The sequence below is a fragment of the Ixodes scapularis genome, unplaced genomic scaffold (assembly GCF_016920785.2).
Source record: "Ixodes scapularis isolate PalLabHiFi unplaced genomic scaffold, ASM1692078v2 ptg001857l_1___fragment_3__unscaffolded, whole genome shotgun sequence".
Taxonomy (NCBI): domain Eukaryota; kingdom Metazoa; phylum Arthropoda; class Arachnida; order Ixodida; family Ixodidae; genus Ixodes; species Ixodes scapularis.
In genome coordinates, this window is record NW_024610201.1 from 709703 (window position 1) to 719878 (window position 10176).

Here is a 10176-nt window from a genome sequence, read left to right on the forward strand (position 1 = left end):
AAGACAATTTCGGCGCCGTCTAATTGGCTCACTCGTATCGCCCGCGTCGGCTGCGGTGCCCTATGAAAGCGAAAATCCCAAGTCTGCGCGGTCTCTGACAAGACAATTTCGGCGCCGTTTAATTGGCTCACTCGTATCGTGCGCGTCGGCTGCGGTGCCCTATGAGTGCGGAAATCCCAAGTCTGCGCGGTCTCTGACAAGACCATTTCGGCGCCGTCTAATTGGCTCACTCGTATCGCCCGCGTCGGCTGCGGTGCCCTATGAGTGCGAAAATCCCAAGTCTGCGCGGTCTCTGACAAGACCATTTCGGCGCCGTTTAATTGGCTCACTCGTATCGCCCGCGTCGGCTGCGGTGCCCTATGAGAGCGAAAATCCCAAGTCTGCGCGGTCTCTGACAAGAAAATTTCGGCGCCGTTTAATTGGCTCACTCGTATCGCCCGCGTCGGCTGCGGTGCCCTACGAGTGCGAAAATCCCAAGTCTGCGCGGTCTCTGACAAGACCATTTCGGCGCCGTCTAATTGGCTCACTCGTATCGTCCGCGTCGGCTGCGGTGCCCTATGAGCGCGAAAATCCCAAGTCTGCGCGGTCTCTGACAAGACCATTTCGGCGCCGTTTAATTGGCTCACTCGTATCGCCCGCGTCGGCTGCGGTGCCCTATGAGAGCGAAAATCCCAAGTCTGCGCGGTCTCTGACAAGAAAATTTCGGCGCCGTTTAATTGGCTCACTCGTATCGCCCGCGTCGGCTGCGGTGCCCTATGAGAGCGAAAATCCCAAGTCTGCGCGGTCTCTGACAAGACAATTTCGGCGCCGTTTAATTGGCTCCCTCGTATCGTGCGCGTCGGCTGCGGTGCCCTATGAGAGCGAAAATCCCAAGACTGCGCGGTCTCTGACAAGACAATTTCGGCGCCTTCTAATTGGCTCCCTCGTATCGCCCGCGTCGGCTGCGGTGCCCTATGAGTGCGAAAATCCCAAGTCTGCGCGGTCTCTGACAAGACAATTTCGGCGCCGTCTAATTGGCTCACTCGTATCGCCCGCGTCGGCTGCGGTGACCTATGAGAGCGAAAATCCCAAGTCTGCGCGGTCTCTGACAAGACAATTTCGGCGCCGTTTAATTGGCTCACTCGTATCGTGCGCGTCGGCTGCGGTGCCCTATGAGTGCGAAAATCCTAAGTCTGCGCGGTCTCTGACAAGACCATTTCGGCGCCGTCTAATTGGCTCACTCGTATCGCCCGCGTCGGCTGCGGTGCCCTATGAGAGCGAAAATCCCAAGTCTGCGCGGTCTCTGACAAGACCATTTCGGCGCCGTTCAATTGGCTCACTCGTATCGCCCGCGTCGGCTGCGGTGCCCTATGAGAGCGAAAATCCCAAGTCTGCGCGGTCTCTGACAAGAAAATTTCGGCGCCGTTTATTTGGCTCACTCCTATCGTGCGCGTCGGCTGCGGTGCCCTATGAGTGCGAAAATCCCAAGTCTGCGCGGTCTCTCACAAGACAATTTCGGCGCCGTCTAATTGGCTCACTCGTATCGCCCGCGTCGGCTGCGGTGCCCTATGAGAGCGAAAATCCCAAGTCTGCGCGGTCTCTGACAAGACAATTTCGGCGCCGTTTAATTGGCTCACTCGTATCGTGCGCGTCGGCTGCGGTGCCCTATGAGTGCGGAAATCCCAAGTCTGCGCGGTCTCTGACAAGACCATTTCGGCGCCGTCTAATTGGCTCACTCGTATCGCCCGCGTCGGCTGCGGTGCCCTATGAGTGCGAAAATCCCAAGTCTGCGCGGTCTCTGACAAGACCATTTCGGCGCCGTTTAATTGGCTCACTCGTATCGCCCGCGTCGGCTGCGGTGCCCTATGAGAGCGAAAATCCCAAGTCTGCGCGGTCTCTGACAAGAAAATTTCGGCGCCGTTTAATTGGCTCACTCGTATCGCCCGCGTCGGCTGCGGTGCCCTACGAGTGCGAAAATCCCAAGTCTGCGCGGTCTCTGACAAGACCATTTCGGCGCCGTCTAATTGGCTCACTCGTATCGCCCGCGTCGGCTGCGGTGCCCTATGAGTGCGAAAATCCCAAGTCTGCGCGGTCTCTGACAAGACCATTTCGGCGCCGTTTAATTGGCTCACTCGTATCGCCCGCGTCGGCTGCGGTGCCCTATGAGAGCGAAAATCCCAAGTCTGCGCGGTCTCTGACAAGAAAATTTCGGCGCCGTTTAATTGGCTCACTCGTATCGCCCGCGTCGGCTGCGGTGCCCTATGAGAGCGAAAATCCCAAGTCTGCGCGGTCTCTGACAAGACAATTTCGGCGCCGTTTAATTGGCTCCCTCGTATCGTGCGCGTCGGCTGCGGTGCCCTATGAGAGCGAAAATCCCAAGACTGCGCGGTCTCTGACAAGACAATTTCGGCGCCTTCTAATTGGCTCCTTCGTATCGCCCGCGTCGGCTGCGGTGCCCTATGAGTGCGAAAATCCCAAGTCTGCGCGGTCTCTGACAAGACCATTTCGGCGCCGTTAAATTGTCTCCCTCGTGTCGCCCGCGTCGGCTGCGGTGCCCTATGAGAGCGAAAATCCCAAGACTGCGCGGTCTCTGACAAGACAATTTCGGCGCCGTCTAATTGGCTCACTCGTATCGCGCGCTTTGGTTGCGGTGCCCTATGAGAGTGAAAATCCCAAGACTGCGCGGTCTCTGACAAGACAATTTCGGCGCCGTTTAATTGGCTCCCTCGTATCGCCCGCGTCGGCTGCGGTGCCCTATGAGTGCGAAAATCCCAAGACTGCGCGGTCTCTGACAAGACAATTTCGGCGCCTTCTAATTGGCTCCCTCGTATCGCCCGCGTCGGCTGCGGTGCCCTATGAGAGCGAAAATCCCAAGACTGCGCGGTCTCTGACAAGACAATTTCGGCGCCGTCTAATTGGCTCACTCGTATCGCCCGCGTCGGCTGCGGTGCCCTATGAGAGCGAAAATCCCAAGACTGCGCGGTCTCTGACAAGACAATTTCGGCGCCGTTTAATTGGCTCCCTCGTATCGCCCGCGTCGGCTGCGGTGCCCTATGAGTGCGAAAATCCCAAGACTGCGCGGTCTCTGACAAGACAATTTTGGCGCCGTCTAATTGGCTCACTCGTATCGCCCGCGTCGGCTGCGGTGCCCTATGAGAGCGAAAATCCCAAGACTGCGCGGTCTCTGACAAGACAATTTCGGCGCCGTTTAATTGGCTCCCTCGTATCGCCCGCGTCGGCTGCGGTGCCCTATGAGTGCGAAAATCCCAAGACTGCGCGGTCTCTGACAAGACAATTTCGGCGCCGTTTAATTGGCTCACTCGTATCGCCCGCGTCGGCTGCGGTGCCCTATGAGAGCGAAAATCCCAAGACTGCGCGGTCACTGACAAGACAATTTCGGCGCCGTCTAATTGGCTCACTCGTATCGCGCGCTTTGGCTGCGGTGCCCTATGAGAGTGAAAATCCCAAGACTGCGCGGTCTCTGACAAGACAATTTCGGCGCCGTTTAATTGGCTCACTCGTATCGCCCGCGTCGGCTGCGGTTACCTATGAGTGCGAAAATCCCAAGACTGCGCGGTCTCTGACAAGACAATTTCGGCGCCGTCTAATTGGCTCACTCGTATCGCGCGCTTTGGCTGCGGTGCCCTATGAGAGTGAAAATCCCAAGACTGCGCGGTCTCTGACAAGACAATTTCGGCGCCGTTTAATTGGCTCACTCGTATCGCCCGCGTCGGCTGCGGAGCCTTATGAGTGCGAAAATCCCAAGTCTGCGCGGTCTCTGACAAGACCATTTCGGCGCCGTTTAATTGGCTCCCTCGTATCGCCCGCGTCGGCTGCGGTGCCCTATGAGAGCGAAAATCCCAAGACTGCGCGGTCTCTGACAAGAAAATTTCGGCGCCGTTTAATTGGCTCACTCGTATCGCGCGCTTTGGCTGCGGTGCCCTATGAGAGTGAAAATCCTAAGACTGCGCGGTCTCTGACAAGACAATTTCGGCGCCGTCTAATTGGCTCACTCGTATCGCCCGCGTTGGCTGCGGTGCCCTATGAGAGCGAAAATCCTAAGTCTGCGCGGTCTCTGACAAGACCATTTCGGCGCCGTCTAATTGGCTCACTCGTATCGCCCGCGTCGGCTGCGGTGCCCTATGAGAGCGAAGATCCCAAGTCTGCGCGGTCTCTGACAAGACAATTTCGGCGCCGTCTAATTGGCTCACTCGTATCGCCCGCGTCGGCTGCGGTGCCCTATGAGAGCGAAAATCCCAAGACTGCGCGGTCTCTGACAAGACAATTTCGGCGCCGTTTAATTGGCTCCCTCGTATCGTGCGCGTCGGCTGCGGTGCCCTATGAGAGTGAAAATCCCAAGTCTGCGCGGTCTCTGACAAGACAATTTCGGCGCCGTCTAATTGGCTCACTCGTATCGCCCGCGTCGGCTGCGGTGCCCTATGAGAGCGAAAATCCCAAGACTGCGCGGTCTCTGACAAGACAATTTCGGCGCCGTTTAATTGGCTCCCTCGTATCGTGCGCGTCGGCTGCGGTGCCCTATGAGTGCGAAAATCCCAAGTCTGCGCGGTCTCTGACAAGACCATTTCGGCGCCGTCTAATTGGCTCACTCGTATCGCCCGCGTCGGCTGCGGTGCCCTATGAGAGCGAAAATCCCAAGTCTGCGCGGTCTCTGACAAGACCATTTCGGCGCCGTTTAATTGGCTCCCTCGTATCGCCCGCGTCGGCTGCGGTGCCCTATGAGAGCGAAAATCCCAAGACTGCGCGGTCTCTGACAAGAAAATTTCGGCGCCGTTTAATTGGCTCACTCGTATCGCGCGCTTTGGCTGCGGTGCCCTATGAGAGTGAAAATCCTAAGACTGCGCGGTCTCTGACAAGACAATTTCGGCGCCGTCTAATTGGCTCACTCGTATCGCCCGCGTTGGCTGCGGTGCCCTATGAGAGCGAAAATCCCAAGTCTGCGCGGTCTCTGACAAGACCATTTCGGCGCCGTCTAATTGGCTCACTCGTATCGCCCGCGTCGGCTGCGGTGCCCTATGAGAGCGAAGATCCCAAGTCTGCGCGGTCTCTGACAAGACAATTTCGGCGCCGTCTAATTGGCTCACTCGTATCGCCCGCGTCGGCTGCGGTGCCCTATGAGAGCGAAAATCCCAAGACTGCGCGGTCTCTGACAAGACAATTTCGGCGCCGTTTAATTGGCTCCCTCGTATCGTGCGCGTCGGCTGCGGTGCCCTATGAGAGTGAAAATCCCAAGTCTGCGCGGTCTCTGACAAGACAATTTCGGCGCCGTCTAATTGGCTCACTCGTATCGCCCGCGTCGGCTGCGGTGCCCTATGAGAGCGAAAATCCCAAGACTGCGCGGTCTCTGACAAGACAATTTCGGCGCCGTTTAATTGGCTCCCTCGTATCGTGCGCGTCGGCTGCGGTGCCCTATGAGTGCGAAAATCCCAAGTCTGCGCGGTCTCTGACAAGACCATTTCGGCGCCGTCTAATTGGCTCACTCGTATCGCCCGCGTCGGCTGCGGTGCCCTATGAGAGCGAAAATCCCAAGTCTGCGCGGTCTCTGACAAGAAAATTTCGGCGCCGTTTAATTGGCTCACTCGTAACGCCCGCGTCGGCTGCGGTGCCCTATGAGAGCGAAAATCCCAAGACTGCACGGTCTCTGACAAGACAATTTCGGCGCCGTTTAATTGGCTCCCTCGTATCGTGCGCGTCGGCTGCGGTGCCCTATGAGTGCGAAAATCCCAAGTCTGCGCGGTCTCTGACAAGACCATTTCGGCGCCGTCTAATTGGCTCACTCGTATCGCCCGCGTCGGCTGCGGTGCCCTATGAGAGCGAAAATCCCAAGACTGCGCGGTCTCTGACAAGAAAATTTCGGCGCCGTTTAATTGGCTCACTCGTATCGCGCGCTTTGGCTGCGGTGCCCTATGAGAGCGAAAATCCCAAGACTGCGAGGTCTCTGACAAACAAGACAATTTCAGCGCCGTCTAATTGGCTCACTCGTATCGCGCGCTTTGGCTGCGGTGCCCTATGAGAGTGAAAATCCCAAGACTGCGCGGTCTCTGACAAGACAATTTCGGCGCCGTTTAATTGGCTCCCTCGTATCGCCCGCGTCGGCTGCGGTGCCCTATGAGTGCGAAAAATCCCAAGTCTGCGCGGTCTCTGACAAGACCATTTCGGCGCCGTTTAATTGGCTCCCTCGTATCGCCCGCGTCGGCTGCGGTGCCCTATGAGTGCGAAAATCCCAAGACTGCGCGGTCTCTGACAAGAAAATTTCTGCGCCGTTTAATTGGCTCCCTCGTATCGCCCGCGTCGGCTGCGGTGCCCTATGAGAGCAAAAATCCCAAGACTGCGCGGTCTCTGACAAGACAATTTCGGCGCCGTCTAATTGGCTCACTCGTATCGCGCGCTTTGGCTGCGGTGCCCTATTAGAGTGAAAATCCCAAGACTGCGCGGTCTCTGACAAGACAATTTCGGCGCCGTTTAATTGGCTCCCTCGTATCGCCCGCGTCGGCTGCGGTGCCCTATGAGTGCGAAAATCCCAAGACTGCGCGGTCTCTGACAAGACAATTTCGGCGCCGTTTAATTGGCTCCCTCGTATCGCCCGCGTCGGCTGCGGTGCCCTATGAGAGCAATAATCCCAAGACTGCGCGGTCTCTGACAAGACAATTTCGGCGCCGTCTAATTGGCTCACTCGTATCGCGCGCTTTGGCTGCGGTGCCCTATTAGAGCGAAAATCCCAAGACTGCGCGGTCTCTGACAAGACAATTTCGGCGCCGTTTAATTGGCTCCCTCGTATCGTGCGTGTCGGCTGCGGTGCCCTATGAGTGCGAAAATCCCAAGTCTGCGCGGTCTCTGACAAGACCATTTCGGCGCCGTCTAATTGGCTCACTCGTATCGCCCGCGTCGGCTGCGGTGCCCTATAAGAGCGAAAATCCCAAGACTGCGTGGTCTCTGACAAGAAAATTTCGGCGCCGTTTAATTGGCTCATTCGTATCGCGCGCTTTGGCTGCGGTGCCCTATGAGAGCGAAAATCCCAAGACTGCGAGGTCTCTGACAAGACAATTTCGGCGCCGTCTAATTGGCTCACTCGTATCGCGCGCTTTGGCTGCGGTGCCCTATGAGAGTGAAAATCCCAAGACTGCGCGGTCTCTGACAAGACAATTTCGGCGCCGTTTAATTGGCTCCCTCGTATCGCCCGCGTCGGCTGCGGTGCCCTATGAGTGCGAAAATCCCAAGTCTGCGCGGTGTCTGACAAGACCATTTCGGCGCCGTTTAATTGGCTCCCTCGTATCGCCCGCGTCGGCTGCGGTGCCCTATGAGTGCGAAAATCCCAAGACTGCGCGGTCTCTGACAAGACAATTTCGGCGCCGTTTAATTGGCTCCCTCGTATCGCCTGCGTCGGCTGCGGTGCCCTATGAGTGCGAAAATCCCAAGACTGCGCGGTCTCTGACAAGACAATTTCGGCGCCGTTTAATTGGCTCCCTCGTATCGCCCGCGTCGGCTGCGGTGCCCTATGAGTGCGAAAATCCCAAGTCTGCGCGGTCTCTGACAAGACAATTTCGGCGCCGTTTAATTGGCTCCCTCGTATCGCCCGCGTCGGCTGCGGTGCCCTATGAGTGCGAAAATCCCAAGACTGCGCGGTCTCTGACAAGACAATTTCGGCGCCGTTTAATTGGCTCCCTCGTATCGCCCGCGTCGGCTGCGGTGCCCTATGAGTGCGAAAATCCCAAGTCTGCGCGGTCTCTGACAAGACCATTTCGGCTCCGTTTAATTGGCTCCCTCGTATCGCCCGCGTCGGCTGCGGTGCCCTATGAGTGCGAAAATCCCAAGACTGCGCGGTCTCTGACAAGACAATTTCGGCGCCGTTTAATTGGCTCCCTCGTATTGCCCGCGTCGGCTGCGGTGCCCTATGAGTGCGAAAATCCCAAGACTGCGCGGTCTCTGACAAGACAATTTCGGCGCCGTTTAATTGGCTCCCTCGTATCGCCCGCGTCGGCTGCGGTGCCCTATGAGTGCGAAAATCCCAAGTCTGCGCGGTCTCTGACAAGACCATTTCGGCGCCGTTTAATTGGCTCCCTCGTATCGCCCGCGTCGGCTGCGGTGCCCTATGAGTGCGAAAATCCCAAGACTGCACGGTCTCTGACAAGACAATTTCGGCGCCGTTTAATTGGCTCCCTCGTATCGCCCGCGTCGGCTGCGGTGCCCTATGAGTGCGAAAATCCCAAGACTGCGCGGTCTCTGACAAGACAATTTCGGCGCCGTTTAATTGGCTCCCTCGTATCGCCCGCGTCGGCTGCGGTGCCCTATGAGAGCGAAAATCCCAAGACTGCGCGGTCTCTGACAAGACAATTTCGGCGCCGTCTAATTGGCTCACTCGTATCGCGCACTCTGGCTGCGGTGCCCTATGAGAGTGAAAACACCAAGACTGCGCGGTCTCTGACAAGACAATTTCGGCGCCGTTTAATTGGCTCCCTCGTATCGCCCGCGTCGGCTGCGGTGCCCTATGAGAGCGAAAATCCCAAGACTGCGCGGTCTCTGACAAGACAATTTCGGCGCTTCTAATTGGCTCACTCGTATCGCCCGCGTCGGCTGCGGTGCCCTATGAGAGCGAAAATCCCAAGACTGCGCGGTCTCTGACAAGACAATTTCGGCGCCGTTTAATTGGCTCCCTCGTATCGCCCGCGTCGGCTGCGGTGCCCTATGAGTGCGAAAATCCCAAGACTGCGCGGTCTCTGACAAGACAATTTCGGCGCCGTCTAATTGGCTCACTCGTATCGCCCGCGTCGGCTGCGGTGCCCTATGAGAGCGAAAATCCCAAGACTGCGCGGTCTCTGACAAGACAATTTCGGCGCCGACTAATTGGCTCACTCGTATCGCGCGCTTTGGCTGCGGTGCCCTATGAGAGTGAAAATCCCAAGACTGCGCGGTCTCTGACAAGACAATTTCAGCGCCGTTTAATTGGCTCACTCGTATCGCCCACGTCGGCTGCGGTGCCCTATGAGTGCGAAAATCCCAAGTCTGCGCGGTCTCTGACAAGACCATTTCGGCGCCGTTTAATTGGCTCCCTCGTATCGCCCGCGTCGGCTGCGGTGCCCTATGAGAGCGAAAATCCCAAGACTGCGCGGTCTCTGACAAGAAAATTTCGGCGCCGTTTAATTGGCTCACTCGTATCGCCCGCGTCGGCTGCGGTGCCCTATGAGAGCGAAAATCCCAAGTCTGCGCGGTCTCTGACAAGACAATTTCGGCGCCGTCTAATTGGCTCACTCGTATCGTGCGCGTCGGCTGCGGTGCCCTATGAGTGCGAAAATCCCAAGTCTGCGCGGTCTCTGACAAGACCATTTCGGCGCCGTCTAATTGGCTCACTCGTATCGCCCGCGTCGGCTGCGGTGCCCTATGAGAGCGAAAATCCCAAGACTGCGCGGTCTCTGACAAGGCAATTTCGGCGCCGTTTAATTGGCTCCCTCGTATCGTGCGCGTCGGCTGCGGTGCCCTATGAGTGCGAAAATCCCTAGTCTGCGCGGTCTCTGACAAGACCATTTCGGCGCCGTCTAATTGGCTCACTCGTATCGCCCGCGTCGGCTGCGGTGCCCTATGAGAGCGAAAATCCCAAGTCTGCGCGGTCTCTGACAAGGAAATTTCGGCGCCGTTTAATTGGCTCACTCGTATCGCCCGCGTCGGCTGCGGTGCCCTATGAGAGCGAAAATCCCAAGACTGCACGGTCTCTGACAAGACAATTTCGGCGCCGTTTAATTGCCTCCCTCGTATCGTGCGCGTCGGCTGCGGTGCCCTATGAGTGCGAAAATCCCAAGGCTGCGCGGTCTCTGACAAGACCATTTCGGCGCCGTCTAATTGGCTCACTCGTATCGCCCGCGTCGGCTGCGGTGCCCTATGAGAGCGAAAATCCCAAGACTGCGCGGTCTCTGACAAGAAAATTTCGGCGCCGTTTAATTGGCTCACTCGTATCGCGCGCTTTGGCTACGGTGCCCTATGAGAGCGAAAATCCCAAGACTGCGAGGTCTTTGACAAGACAATTTCAGCGCCGTCTAATTGGCTCACTCGTATCGCGCGCTTTGGCTGCGGTGCCCTATGAGAGTGAAAATCCCAAGACTGCGCGGTCTCTGACAAGACAATTTCGGCGCCGTTTAATTGGCTCCCTCGTATCGCCCGCGTCGGCTGCGGTGCCCTATGAGTGCGAAA